The 17002-nt window shown below is 25.0% G+C and overlaps 1 long non-coding RNA gene across 1 annotated transcript in view; it reads left to right on the top strand.

Annotated features, from left to right (window-relative positions):
- Window positions 1-5275, top strand: part of LOC111618347 — a 13575-nt gene extending 8300 nt beyond the window's left edge. The window contains exon 3 of the long non-coding RNA XR_002755566.1: window positions 5076-5275. This is a non-coding gene — a long non-coding RNA (uncharacterized LOC111618347). The remainder of the gene's footprint in view (window positions 1-5075) is intronic.
- Window positions 5276-17002: the final 11727 nt, after the last annotated feature.

Here is a 17002-nt window from a genome sequence, read left to right as displayed (position 1 = left end):
TATTTTAATATATTTTTCTAAATAAATGTTTTTATTTTCATTTTTTATTAATGCTAAAAATATATTAATTAAAATTATAAAATAATGGAAATTAAATTACATACTTAATTTTAAGTTATCTATTAACGAAATTTTTATAGTGTTAATGAAAAATAAAGGCTTAATAAAATATTAAATAATATAAAACCTAATCTAAATGTTTCGTTTATGATATTTTTTGTATAGAAGAAGTACATAAATCTATTTTTATGAAATTATCAAGTTAAGTTAGTGCTAAAAAACTTTAAAATTATTATTTTTTTATTCTAATGACTAATTATTATACAAAATAATTTTACAAATTTTAAATTTATAGTAAACATAAACACTTTCAATCAAGATAAAACTTTATTAGTTTCCCAATCTTTTCAGTTGAAAAATACGGTAAGCTAGTCTTTGGAGCTCGCGATCTACTAGTTAAAACTATTACTTAAAAGTTAGAACAAAATTATTTTATAAATAAAATATTTTCTTAAACAATATGTAATATACTGAATGTAGCTATATAAACTGAAAAATTATTTTCTAGTAAATTTTTAAAATAAACTCAGACATATTTTTAAGCATTAGATAAAAATGTTTAGTAGGACTATTCATACACTTTACGCACTAAACTATAGTATTAAATTATATATTTACGTATTATAATTGTTTAATTTTAAGAATACTTAAAAAACTTTTTAAAAATATTGTAATTAACATTAAAAAAAAAACATTTATAGTTGATTTTATCAATTCCAATTTTCAAGACATAGCTACAAGATTAAACATCTAGGGCTTTTTAATACAGTATCAAATCACTCTACGATAACTTTAAAGATGAAAATATATCCGAATAACATATTTAATTAACTAAAATGCTAATTAATATATCTCTGAACTTAAATTAACCCCAAAATATCCATCCAATGTAACATTAATTAAGTTATGTAATTATCTTAATTGTCCTTATTAGCTACTTGAAAATAATTAAATGTTTCGAAAAACAAAATTATTCTTAATTATTGAACAATTTAAGTAATTAAAGCGACTAATGACGTTCGTTTTAAGCTTCATAAGTTATAAAAGTCATTTATAACATTTACTAGCAATAATGATTAACAATGTAAGTCATCTACTCGTATACATTAATACTTTCTAGCTAAAGTTTAAACATATTATCAGTTCGATTTAACGTCATTATGAATTAACTCATTGTTTATTCGTTTAAACTTACTCAATAATCACTAACTGATGTCATTCCTGTTCATTTTATACTCGTATCATAACGGAAAGAGTGGGCTTTAAATCATACTAAACATCATTTTATACGCGATGTCGATGTAAATAGTTCATTTTAATAATAATATAGATCGTTGCCGAATTTCAAAATGGACCATTATAAATCTTTAAAATTAGTAGAAATGTTTAAATTATTAGTTTTAATTTAATTTATAATTTCTCACCCAATAAAACCATATTCAATAGTAAGTAGAATGGGTAAAGTTATTAACCCATTTGGAGGGAAGTAAACTCATGAGGATCGTTAGAAGATGAGAAATGAGTTTCGTTAGAACTGAACCCACCTCATTTGTAGAGTTTAAAGTTGTGAGAACCGAACCCATGGCTTTACATCTTTCAAATGACCTGGTTTCGGTTCTCGTTCAGTCTACATTTTCTATCTTGGTTTTCTACAAGTAATAAAAGTTATGATAGTTTTAAGAGGCCCTAAACAAATGGGGCCTCTTATTTAAGTTTATATGATAATCTTATTTCACACGATAATTCATATTATACACGATCTAGTGTTGGATTTCGAGAGCTATACTAAGATCGAGTTTTGAGGACAAAGAAAGCCGATTTGATAATGATTGTAAAGCATTCTCAAATAAGGTAGTAAGTAAATTTTCTGTTATTGAAGAAAGTATAGAATTTAAAACAACTGATGATAAAATTGGATTGGAAGTATTAGATTTGAGTACTGAATAGTTTTGACAAGTACATTTTTATACTTATCTAAGGCCCTTAAAGAGCAAGGCCCTAGTTCAAAGCCCATAATAAAATGCAAGACCACCAAAAGTATTTGGCCACTGTAGCGCATATTGTCTACGCCTAAATAGCCACTATTTTCATCTCATTTAATAGGATATATATTTTATATTTTCGTTAACAGAATAGCTAATAAATAAGCGTAAATAAACATGGGATCTTATTAAATTTAACGATTTCTAGATTAAGCTTCAATTCGTTATAAAGCGTGGAGTGTTTCGATAGTTTATACATAAAATATGAAAACCAAAGATAGGAGTTCAGCTCTTTTTTAAGCTTCGAACATTGTATTCTGATACAAGTTTTTACTTAGCTAGAAACGTAAATTATATATAAAAATTAACATTTTGAAAATCATTAATCTTTTATTTCACGCAATGATACAACTGGGGTGCACTTCCGAGTGCAGATATTTTATTAAAATTGAATTTAATTGAAATTAAATTTTAATAAAATAAAAGTAATTTTTGACTATTTAAGTAATTTATTATTTAAGTTGTAAGAAGATGTATTATTTGAATATTAAGCATTTATTAACCTACATCTTTCTCTTTTAAGGTAGAATAATTCATCTCATTATAAAAATCTACAAAAAATTATGATCCTAATTATTTTTAAAATAATCTTTAAATAAGTCACTCATTTAATAATTATATTTACCGATTTTTTTACAAAAGTATTAAAAAAATTTTAATGAAATTAGTTACTTCAGACATAAAACTTAAAAAATTAGTCTTTCATAAATTCAAAAGAGAATTTTAAACCTTCTCCATCGGCCTCCTGATTAATGACATTTAAATCTTTTGTTTTCGGGACATTTTTAGGACATTTCCGACAAAATGATTGACCTAATATTATTAAGAATCAGGTCATTTTTTAAGAATAAAGATGACATTTATATATGACATTGACGAAACAAGCGAATTGTTTATTAAAGTTAGGGCTTATATTATTTATATAATTAACTTCTATTCGATTTTTAGAGTTGGCAAAAAGGTCAATGACCTTACTGAAACGGACCACATTTACAAATTCACTTATAGGAGAAGGGGGGTGTATGTAAAATTTGGTATAGAGCAAGCGCTTTTATCAGTTGTTCATTCAGTAGGCCCTAATCTAGTAGAGTATATCCACAGAGGGAATTTAGACTGACCAAATTACCTCGTCCAATCTAGTGGACGGCACGGAAGGTAGTTGATTTGCAGAGATCATTCTCTTCCATTCATGTCCGTCAAACCGGCATAAGATTAATACAATGAAAAACTCCCGAAAGAGAGACAAGTCACTCCGCCCATTACATGTCTTCCGTTTAGTACAAGGGCTTTGTGCAATTTCGTTTCAGTTTCCTGCTGTCTTATTTGTCCTTTCCTCTTTTTTTTCTTTCCTCTTTTAACTGAAAGAGCTTCACAATCATCTCTAACCATTAAGTCAATTTGATCTGCTATTATTAGGTCCTAATTAAGTCCTAAGTTTCTATAATGTTTTTGTATCAATTGAGTAATGTTATCTCAACGTGCCTTAAACACCTCTCAAAATCTTTACTTATAACTTAAAAAAATCAAGGATTTAAATTGTTAGAAAACAATTATATGCATTAAATATAAATGAACATTAATATTAATAGAATCTTACGTACAATAAATGTTTCAGAATTTTAAAAAGAATTTTTTTGCCTTAAATATTTATATTTCATATGATTAAAACTTATTGAAAAATGTTTTTTTCTCTATTCGTAGACTGTTTTCATGTATATATTTAATTATTTTATATAAATAAAATGTAAACTATATTCACTTATATAATAAGCTGCAAACTTGTGATAAAAGCAAGCAAGCCTATAAATAGGGACGAATATAAACCTGTATGAACCTAAATTATGTAACATATAAAAGGCCTCTTCTTTTCACTAAATAATAATAAATTTTAAAGTGTAAGGCCATAGATTATTGCCTCATAACATCAGTTCTGGAGCTGTAGATTATATGTAAATCTAATCTGATTACAAACTTTCATAGGTTATGCTTACGGTATGATGTGAACATCACTTTATAAGTCTTTATATTCTTTAAAATCAATGTATTGAATATTGTATTTGATAATGTACACTTATTAAATCTGTAAAAAAATAAAATTTACGGATATATCTCTAAGAATCTTGAAATCTTTCAGAGAGAATTGTGAAAACAAGAACATAAGAAGCTTTTATAGGTCTATAAAATTCTCAAGATCTCTCTAATGATTTTATTTCTAACTTTAGAATGAATTATTTATCAAAATTCTATAGATTGACATTATATTCTCTTAACTAAATCTTATTTCTCTCTATCTCTCTCTTTCTATATATATAGGTTATACATTATGAAACTGTAGCAACTTTATTTAAACTTTTATAAATCAATAAATATATATATATATATATGCTGTATATATGATTCAAAAAGTAAAGATTAATCTAAATATTTTTTCTCTCTCATACGTTGCTTCTTTCGATAACTAAATTTAGATAAAATATTCTTCTAAGTGAGATCGTACAGATAAGAATTTATTTTTCTAACTGAGTACTTGCACCAATGTTGTTTCTCTCCTCCAACACGTTTTTCTATATGCATATTTTATGAAATTTCGAAAAATTTATCTTGGAGAAATACACTTTTTAAAAAACTCATATTCGATCTTATAACCAGGTTAAGATGTTATTATAAATAGAACTACATGATAAGATTTACCATAGTGTTTATATTATAAACATTTTAGTTACATCCCTCGTTAGAAGGGAATAAATGGACATATTACTGAGAAAATAGAAAAAAAAAAATAATCCAAAATTCCAGGAAAAATCCCTAAAATTGGTTGTGACACTTATCTTTATCTAGAGTGTAAAAGTAATTAAATATGAAAATGTTTATAATTATTAAGTTATTCTTCTCAAACTTTAATATATAAAAATTTAATATTTTTACTTTTTCTGCATCATCATCATCATCATTTTCTTCTTCTTTTCCATCTAGATTTATCTGTTGATTGACCATCCAAGGGCAAAACACCCTCAGTCTCAAGAGGATGAAGCTGTTATACTCACAACCTTTCTCTTACGCTTCACTCATATAATGATGTCGACACGCTACTCACTTGTTTAGAAACTTAAAAATCAAGTAAAATTATATAAATTTTAGCAAAGTGTATAAATAAATCACAATAAAAAGAATTTTCGAGACGTAAAAGTAAGAAAAGTCTCAGTAGATAAGCTTACGCTACTAAAAAAATGATTTTTTTCTATAAAAAAGCAACAAAACTTTTTATTATTATTATTATTTCCTATCAATTTCAATAGGACTATTTACTAAAAAAGAAGAAAAATAAAAATAAAATTTCATATTTCACACTTTCATAACACATTTCTCCCCCTTTTCAAAATCGAATTTAAAGAAACACAAACAAAAATGTTACATTTTCAAACATATTATACACAAAGATCAATTTAAATCGAGTATTAAATTCAAAAATTTAACATTTTCTCTTTATATATATATATATATTAATATATCCAAGAAGTTCCTACGTCAGTTTCGAGCCAATTATTTTACATATAAAAAAAGCAAATTCATGTACAAAACTGAACGAAAGAGGAAGAAGTAAGGGGGAAGACAAAGAAGAAGGGGAAGAAGTAGAACAAAAAATAAAAAATAAAAAAAATCTGCAGAAAACAGAAAAGGATTTGTCGAGAATGGAATTGGATATCATGTACAGTACTACCTATGACGTCACGCGGTAGTACCCTCGCAGGTGGCGCTAGTAACACTTACCGAATCCAATAAAGTATGGAAATAAGGTTAAACTGGATGCTGATATTTATGAAAACCAATATGCTGTCCCGAGATTTCCTTCCAAGTTCATAAATATTAATGTTCTGAAGAGGAATACTTTAGAGAGAGATTCAACCCTCCCCTCTTTTGCTCCCTCCACAATTTTTTTTTATTTTTTTTATTTTTTCTTGTGAGAGGGTTTCGTTTGAGAACAGCAGCTTCGAAATATATATAAATATATATATTTTTTTATTATTATTTTGCTTGCTATAGTGTTTTTCCGTACGTTCTGTTTCCTGTTTTGGGTGCGGAAATTTGGAAAAGAAGATATTTTCTATCCGTTATAAAGTAGGATCGAGTCTTTCCATAACTATTTTTTTTCCCCTATTTTTTCTGTTTGAAAAAGTTACAATATTGTTTATTCTTTTCGCATTTAATCTTTATTACTATTTAGATATCAGATTTTTGCTTGTTTTAAGTCAACATCTTGTACGTTCTTTGCGTTATTATTATGTTAATTTATCGCTTTGAAGCTTTTTAAATTATCAAATTTATCTTTTATATTGTCGGATTTAATGATATTTAATAAATTTTTTCTGTAAATAATGTTAAATCACTCATTCTAAATGTGAAAAGTTAATAGTAAATTACGGAAAATGCTTTTGTTTTTTTTAACAGAAATCTCTGAAAAAAAGACTATAAAAGATTTTTAATTTGTCAATTTCATCTTTTAAACAGTTAATTCCAATAATATTTAATAAATTTTAAATATAAATACTATTAAACCATGCATTCTAAATGTAAGAAGTTGACAGTAAATCAAGAGAAATGCGTGGTGGTAAGTTGTTTCCCTTGAAAGATTTTTAAAGAAATGCTATAAAATGTTCATAATTTATTATATTTATTTTTTAAAATAGTCACAAAACAAATTTTAATAATATTAAATTAATTTTCAGTTTAAATTAGGCATTCTAAAAGCAATTAAATCAACATTAAATTATATCAGATTCATTGTTGATTTATTTGTGAAGAAAATGATGTTAAAAAGTTTATAATTTATGAACTTTATCATCTAGAAAGTAAATTTAAATTTTCTTTTAAAGTTTACTTTTAAACAATGATAAATTAACCTATTAAAAGTAATAATTCAATACTAAATAGTTTATCTTAAGCTATTGTAAATGGAATAAATATAAACAATCTTTTAAAAAAAGAATGCAAAAATTTATAAAATCTGTTGTATTTAAGTTTGAATGAATTAAATTTAATAAAATTATGTAAAATTTTGATTTTAAATATCGTTAAATCGAAATATTAAAAGCAATAAATCAATAGCAACAGTATTGATTTATTACTTTTAATATACAAGGTATCCAAGATAATATATAAGACGAAGAGTCTCTTAAAAAAACGACAACAGAAATTCAATTTAATCTTTTAAAATATTGTTTATAAAAGAATTTGAAATATTTAGAAAATATAAAATATTTATTTTCCTTTAATATATTCGTATTTATGTAATTTTCTTATTCCATTTTAAAAACTTTTAAAATTATCCATATTTATGTATAATTGTAATTTAGTTTTTCGTAATTTATTCGAAGAAATTCTCTGGAAAAGACTAAGATTAATTATAAAATTTACTAAATTTATCTTTTAAAGCATCAATTTTTTATAAATTTTACTAAATTTTGCCTTTAAATAACCTTAACTCAGAATATTAAAATTAATCAATTAGTAGTAATTGCAATAATAAATACTACGGTAAAGTACAAAATCTCTTAAAACACACTATAAAAATTAAATTTAACCTTTTAAATGTTGTTTATATNTAATATTATCTTCTTCTAGATATAGGATGATGTAAGTGAGGTATGAAAAGAGCCAAAAACTGTCGACCTGTGTGTATAAAAATCTATTAAATTTAACTTTTAAATAATTAATTTTAAAAATATTAAACTAAATTTTGTCTTTAAATAAATCTAAATCGAAATATAGACGTATTAACGATAATAAATGGTATAGAGAGGTGAAGAAGCTCTTAAGAAAAGGCTACAAAAATTCAATTTAAACTTTAAAAATAGTGTTTACATTTCAAAGAATATAAAATATTTTTTTCAGAAAATCATTTTCCTTTAATATATCACGATTATCCTTAATATATTTATCAAAAAAAGAGGAGGAAGACGTCACTCCTTTATCAACTAATCTAATCGATCTTCGAATTGGATCAGGTAAGAAATATATCTTGAGAAAGATCCAATCGCATCTTCCAAATATTAAATACCCATCGAAAAATCCTAACTTCTGGAATGCGCAACATACGAAAACGTTTTAAAATCATAAAAGGATAGGAGTGGAAAGAATTCCGTGTTTAGAACAACTCGTTAAATCACATCCAAGTCCTGAGAGATTGTCGTATCATATGGTTTTTGATTTCCTCTGGGATGTGATTGTCTGACTTGACTTACTTGCTATCATTATATTTTCGAATTTTCTTCGTTTTTTTACCATGCACTGCCAACTACATCGTATTATATATTGAAATGCCGTTATGTCTTATAAGGTCTCGTTTTGTTTTGAAGTCCCAAGAGTAATACATTCGTTTAAAAAAAATAAAAATAAAAAATAAGGGAGGAGGAAAACCAACTTAAGTCAAAGTTGCATTCGCCTCTCTCTCTCTCTCTCTTACGTTTTCCTTATTTATTCGATTTGATTTATTTATTTATTTAAATTTTTATATTATATACATTTATACTTATATAAAACTTTATTAGTTTAATACTTGCTATATAAAATTTAATAGTTTCTTTGGTGAAATTTGAGTCGACTATATTGAATTTTAGTGAGTAATTTGATAAATTTTAACATTTTTCTATCAAACTTTATGCCATTTTAATGAAAAATAACAGTTTTAAGTAACTAACTCGCTAAAGATTTGGAGGAGGCACGAGCTGTTCATCTCTTTTGTAGCCCACGTAAATATGAGACTTGGGCCAAATGATTTAAAAGAGGGCCTGAATAATATATTACAATGTATAAAAATATTACTTTGTATAAAACTTAATAATTTCTTCTTGAAACTTATATCGAATATACTGATTTTTCCATCAGATATTAAGTTAGTTTAATGAAAAATAAGAGTTTTAAATAATTAAAGGACTAATATGAATAAAATTAAGACCTTTTAGTTATCAAGAAGCCGGGTAACTTGCCTTTTTTAAGGCTCTGTTTTAAATATGAAAAACCGTGTTCAAGTGACCTTTCTGATTCCACGTGAAAGGACCAGAATAAGATTACATTTTAAAAATACTTTATATAAAATTTAATTCAATAATATCGAATTTTGATTTATAATTTAATATATTTTAATATTTTTCTATCATATTTTAAGATTATTTTAATAGAAAATCAGAGTTTAATTGAAAGGGCAACCATCTGTAGATAAACGAGGCTGAGTTGTAATAAAAGATAATTAAATTTATCTTATATTTTAAAAAATATAAAANTAATGAATGAAATGGTTTATATATATATATATATATATGTTTATTACGGAGAATTATGAGAATTATAAGAGTAAAGGTAAAAAGGAACGATTTTAATGGGCAGAATCTTCCCAAATATTGTTATATACTCATAATTATAACGCCAACTATTGATAAAATGCCTATAAACTTATATAACATTATTTAACTTACCTAAGTGAGAGTTTTGACCCCTTGAAAGAAGATAACAAAATGTCATAAAATAATATTTGATCTTTAACCTTTCAATATAGTATACTCTCGTTTACGACTAAATAGAATTTGGAAACAAGTCGTAAAGCGAGCTGCTTGTTTCCCATATGCTCAATGCCATAAATTGAGATTACGTTCCTAGAAATAACAATTTTAACTATATAATGTCACGTAGAGATGACCAACAAAACAATACGCCACTTAAATAGAAAATTTATGTCAGTCGTAAAAATGGGAAGTTGTAAAACGGGGTTTGCTGTATTTACATTCCACATACTTTATAGCTTGTATCAGATGTAATCTGCTAGTTTTTTTACCTTATAAAGACATTTATACGATAAAAATAATACATTATAAGGCTTCTAGAATATAGATTAGAACGTATTAATGATAATTAAAATTATTGTACATTAATAACGATTTATTAATCTCATTTTGTAAGCCGAAGTTGAAACAATAGAGCCTGGAGGGTGATCAAAAAGTTTGATATAATACCACTTAAAAGTTAACTTTTTAAAAACTTTTATTGATTTTTTTATAAACTTACTAACTTTATAAACGTGGAAAACTATAAATTGATCAAATACTTGGCCACAGAGATAACATAATACAGAAAAATCTACCAATGCTTAATCTAAGAGGGTAGGTTAATCAAGGTGATAAGAAGGAAGAACAACTTTTTCTGGTTACGTGTTGTGCATTAAAGACAAATGATATACAGTGATGAGAAAATTTAGTAAGTTAAAAGTAAGAACAAATATAAATACAAGCAATATTTGTAAAATTTCAACAACTTTTCTAACAATTTGCAAAAATTATGAGTGTAAGGGTCTTGGCTAACTAGTTTGCAGCAGTCAACAGTTACAAGTAACTCAGTGTTTACAATATTGTAAAAATATTTTTTTCTTTATTTTTTTGCTTCTTTCCCCTCTTCAAAATGTTATGTATATTTGCATTTCTCAAGCTTCTTAGGTAGAAGAAAAGGAGGGAAAGAGAAAGAGAAAGAGAAAGAGGGAGAGAAAAAAGAAAATAATATTATCTTCTTCTAGATATAGGATGATGTAAGTGAGGTTGTTTTTTTACATTTCTACATATATTTACGAAAGAAATAAGCAAATGATATTTGGCGATTCTTTGAAGAGATAAAAGCTGAGTTGAAATCAGAAAAGCACAGATTAAATTATCTTACGAAAAAGACGAAAATAAAATATGATGAAATATTAATCAAAGGAAGAAGAAGGAGAAACAGAAAGGGGGGAAGGAATTGCAAAATATGAAGTTGTTCATATGTTTTTTCCTACGTCTTGGTACTTTTTCTTACTTCTTTAATTATTAATTTATCGTTTTTTTAAAGGTTTACCTCTAAAAAAATCATTAGTTTCAACGAAATTTATGATGGATTCATCAATTTCTAGCATGACCTAGCGATTAGAGAATGAGAAGAATGAGATAAAGCCTGGGCCATCACAAATATTAGATCTTATGACTTCTGAAAGCTATAAAATGAAACCCATATGGAGTCGTTCATACACAGATTGGTCTAAAAATCAGTTAACCCTGCTTTGTTTTGTATATTTGGGTCACCTTGTATACTTTTATAAATTTGTTTTATGTATATTGATACTTTTCCTCAATTTATAAATGAGAAATTAAACGGTTTTTAGAGGATAAATCTAAAAGAAAAATGAATCATTTCTATGATGTTGATGATGATTAAAATTCAGAATGAATTCTATAATTTAATGAATATTGTTTATAGGGTCTGAGAAAGAAAAGATGTGGCCATTCGTAAATGTGTGGCCTGAAAGTCAGTAAACCGTACATTTTTTATTTGTTTACAGGTTTAAAAACTACAAAACTACATCGATTTTAATACAAAATAAAGCTACAATTTAACTTTTTCACAATGATTAACTTCTGGGACATTCTGTATATTTTTATGATACATTTTGATACTTTTTACTAATTTGTCCATTAAAATATTAATGTTTTTTGAAGATTCAAATCTAAAAATCATTAATTTTTATGATAATTAACTTAACGACTAGAGAATATAAGAGATGTAAGATGAGCCTCGAGCAAGTAACAAATGTGGGTCGCACATTCCTCCAAAAGACAAAAAAATATATATGAAGTTGTTCATATACAGGGCGGTCCAAAAGTCAGTTAACCTAGTTTTGTTTTATGTTCCAGTTACACTTATGAATGTGTATCGTAAAGTGAGTCTAGAATAACGTGTTTTTGAAACAATTAGAAAGATTGGTTATAAAACAAGACAGCAATTCAGTTTTTTCAGTTATTTTTTAAAAATACATCTTAATACTTTTCTTACTTCTCTAATCAGAAATTAATAGTTTTTTAAAGATTCATGTTTAAAATAAATCGTTAATTTCCATGTTGATGATTTGAATTCATAATAAATTCTATAATTTCTAGTGCGGCCTTATGACTAGAGCAGGAAAGAAATAATATGAGACCACTCATAAATGTGAAGTCTCATTTCTTTCTAAAAAATATAAAAATATATAAATAAAATTAATAAAACAAATTAAATTTTCTTTTTTAAAAATTTTCTTAAGCTTCTATCACTTTCATAATGCGTTTTTTCTACATCAAAGACTAACTTTTGGAACCCCTCTGTGTTTAGGACTCGGCCCAAGTGATCCAATTGCCCCACTGTATCCGGTCGTGTTCGTGACGTATTTCAAAATTCGATTTACGAATTGATTGATAATAGTGACGTAATTGATTCTCTCACTAATCCATTATGTGATGATGCTGATGATGATAATGAAGTTTGTCTAATACATTTAAAGCGATGCTCGATAATTTATACGTTTAGAAATTATTTTAATTACAGTAATAATTAAATAAATATTTAATAAATTGGATATATTATTGTTGATTTTTACTCATAAAATTAAGTTAAAATTTTTAATATGTGTAGTAGTAATAATGTTAAAAATAATAAAATGATTGTTGAAAAATTGTATATTTTTGTATTGTAATATAATGAGCGAAATGGTTTATATATATATATATATATATGTTTATTACGGAGAATTATGAGAATTATAAGAGTAAAGGTAAAAAGGAACGATTTTAATGGGCAGAATCTTCCCAAATATTGTTATATACTCATAATTATAACGCCAACTATTGATAAAATGCCTATAAACTTATATAACATTATTTAACTTACCTAAGTGAGAGTTTTGACCCCTTGAAAGAAGATAACAAAATGTCATAAAATAATATTTGATCTTTAACCTTTCAATATAGTATACTCTCGTTTACGACTAAATAGAATTTGGAAACAAGTCGTAAAGCGAGCTGCTTGTTTCCCATATGCTCAATGCCATAAATTGAGATTACGTTCCTAGAAATAACAATTTTAACTATATAATGTCACGTAGAGATGACCAACAAAACAATACGCCACTTAAATAGAAAATTTATGTCAGTCGTAAAAATGGGAAGTTGTAAAACGGGGTTTGCTGTATTTACATTCCACATACTTTATAGCTTGTATCAGATGTAATCTGCTAGTTTTTTTACCTTATAAAGACATTTATACGATAAAAATAATACATTATAAGGCTTCTAGAATATAGATTAGAACGTATTAATGATAATTAAAATTATTGTACATTAATAACGATTTATTAATCTCATTTTGTAAGCCGAAGTTGAAACAATAGAGCCTGGAGGGTGGACAAAAGGCTATCATTAGTCTAATTAATTTTAATTGAGATTAATTAAAATATAGCAAATAATTATCAATTTTAAATAAAATTAAATAAAACTATTTATCGAATTTTAATTTTTTATTAAACAATAGTAATTAATTTATTTTAATCTCGTACATCAGACGATTATCGTTTCGTTAATTGAATAAATTTCATGTGAAAACTAAGTTTGCGAACAAATTTATTTGTGGAAATACGTGGTTTATTTCCGTATAAATAATTTAAAATGTTATTATTATTATTAACATTATATTGGGGCTCATTAGTCTCTGGTAACTTATAGGCTGAAAGATTCAAATATCAGTGAATTATCGTTGACAACTCAAGAATATTTAAAACATAAAGCTTAGACGGATAAATTACATGTTTAAAATTCATAACCAGATGTATATAAATATATACATAAGCTAAAATAATAATCATAATACTGTAATTTGGGTTGGTCTCAAGTGGAAACAAAACCCATTGTTTTCATAATTAAAGAACGTGAGTTGGTTTCCACCTCATTCAAACTCGTTGAAATCTTTTTTTGGTGTGTGTGTGTGTGTGTGTGTGTGATTTAGCAAATTTATACATTAAAATTTATATATTAAGTACTGTTTTTTTTAAATATATTTATATTTAAAAGCGTAAATGTTAGTTTACATATACTATCAATAACATTAAAGAATGTCAAATCTTTTATAAATTGATGTATGTTACACTATTGATAAGTAAATTTTCATTTTTCTCTTTATTAATATTATAAAACTATGCCCATTTATGGAGATCGTCAGGATAATTTTTGACTCAAAGAAACTTACGAAATTTAATATTTTGTAAAAATATTAAATTTCGTAAGTATATTGTACATGTAAAAACATGAAAAGAAAGTAGTTTCTTTTATTGGTTTTATACAATAAAATAAATGAAAGAAACTATTTTACAACATTTGAAAAGAATTTGGACCCTGTATTTGTGACTAGCTCAACCTCTACTCATCTATCTCAAATCAGTTATCACGTATATAGAATACATGATAACTGATTTTATATTAAGATCTCGTTAATAATATTAAAACATAATTCAGCATTTATCATTGCTTGCCATAGATTGAATAAGCAAAATAAAACTGTAAACGGAGTTTTAAACTTAATTATAAACTTAAAATAGGTCATAACTATTAATAATTATTGATTATACTTCTTTATATCAAATGAAAGCAATGCTCCTTAAAAGGCAAATAAGCTTCTAGTAAAGAAGTGGGGTAAGATGACGAATCTTTTTGACCTAGGAATATCTTTAGAGTTGAAGCAAGTGATGCAGCTGTACACCTTTAATTTGAAAAGTTATGTATATAATTTATTAAAAAACATTATTTTATATCGATATTTATCAATATATTTTCTACTTTACCAGTATACATTATATTCATTATGGATATTGGAGTAAGATGAGGAATATGCTGGTTCTTTATCTTATTGTAAATATAAGTAATATTTTGAATTTTTATAAAGAAATTATTATTTTTAATTATTTTCCTCCTATACATTACATAACAATTTAATTATAATCGAATAACAATGAAATTTATAACATATTTTGTTAAATAATTATATTTTGTTTACTGGCAATATGATAGTTCATAAGCAATAAAATAATCTTAATAAATAATAATAATTAAGATTTATTAAACATTAATAATAATTTATTAATTTTTTTGAAGTTTAATTCAAGATATTAAGGTCTGAAGAGTGACAAAAGGATATCATTAATCTAAACAGCTTTAAATGAGATTAGATTAATCAGAACATTATAGAAACTCAGGTTCTTCTAAATGGACAATGAACTTTAACAACCAATTAATTATAGAAACTGATTATTAATCTTAAGCAAAATTGGATGAAAATTTATTAAATTATCTAAATTGAGCTACCTTAAAGAATTTTCACTTTCCATTAGCATCATAATCATCATCTTTTCCTCTTTCTCTAGATTATATCTATTTGTAATTAATAAAAATTATAAAGATATATATATTCAGTTTTATCAAATAAAAATCATAAAATATAAAATTTTATCTTTAATTTAATTTCTTATAATCTTAAAAATACTTGGAAACGATATATTAATGCTTCAAATATCTTTATAAATATAAATTGAATGAATATGTAATATATGATATACTGTAAAATAAAAATTCTTTATAGATTTATATTATTTATTCTCATATTTTAGTTTGTATGTTTGTCTATCCGTTACTTTGCTGTGTATTTATTCTAAAATATCCTTCTCTGTCTCTCTTTACCCATTTATTCCCCTATTTATCTCTTCTAAACAATTATTTGTATAAATTACTTACAACTAATTGGTAGACGACCAAACATTTTAATACTTTTTTATATTTTTATGTCTGTAAATATTTCAAAATATTATCGAGTTACAGAAGTAATACCTTCATTTGAAACAGATTTTAATTATGTTTCTTAACTAACATAATTTCAATAACAATAAGACAATTGAGTAACTACTTATATAAATACTGGTTTATTTATCAAATAATCTAATAAATTCTTTCGAATTCTAGGAAAATCTTTAGAAGAAATTATTTAAAGAACGAAATTAAAGACAATTGTCTTAGAGATTACTTTTCATAGTTTTAACATTAAAAGAAATTCATTTAATTTCGGTTCAACCTGATAAAAATTGTGTCAAATATTTAGAAATATTGATCTTAATTATATATATAGCCTATAAATAGCTATAATCATAAAGTAACATTAATTTATGTTCTACTTTAGATCAATTAGTATAAATTGTGAGGTCTTACTAGTTAATGACACAGAACTGATTGTTAAGTTCATATAAAACTTTGATATTTACTAACTTTAACTTTAGTAACTGTATAATGTCTACTACAAGACATTATACAGTTAGAATTATAGACATTATACAGTTACAATTTACGTTAATTGCATTGTATGATGCTCACAATTGAAGTTTACCGACTGAAGATAAATGTACGATAATATTCAGGCCCGAATAGAGAGGACTGTTTGACCTGGTTTCAAACACAGAGAAGCCCCAAAATTCAATGTTTTATGTAAAAAACACAATATAAATTTAAAGTTTCTTTTGTTAAATGCAACAAAACTGTTTTATTCATATTATATATTTTTATGTTTCGTGAATGGGGCCCCATATTTGTGACTGATTAGGGCCCCATCTCAGCTTTCTCAAGCTCTGAGAATATTTATAAATATTCATAAAAGCTTGTAATTATACGATTTATTAATGGATAAAATTAAGTTCGAACATAAATTTCTGTTTATGTCCACATACCAAGGATTAAAAAAAATAGTTCTAAAATTATTTTATAACAAAGTACAAAGTATAATATACTAAAAATTAAGAATTATTACTTTTTAAATACTAACTTATCAATGAATACCTCATTAGTGCTTTGTCATTTGTAGTGCTAAAGTTTTAAAAATTTAATATATGATTTTTATATCAATATTATTTTAAAAATTTCCAAAAATAATTATAATAAAAGTAATCATTTATTTATTAACTATGTTCAAGTGTAATGAAGTTAAATGAAATTTTAGAATGAAATTAGTATTTTTAATCTATAAAATATTATAAATCTTATTACTGCGAA

The sequence above is a fragment of the Centruroides sculpturatus genome, unplaced genomic scaffold (genome assembly GCF_000671375.1).
Source record: "Centruroides sculpturatus isolate CEXI.00-Female unplaced genomic scaffold, Cexi_2.0 scaffold189, whole genome shotgun sequence".
Classification (NCBI taxonomy): domain Eukaryota; kingdom Metazoa; phylum Arthropoda; class Arachnida; order Scorpiones; family Buthidae; genus Centruroides; species Centruroides sculpturatus.
This window is presented reverse-complemented; position numbering and strand designations above follow the sequence as displayed.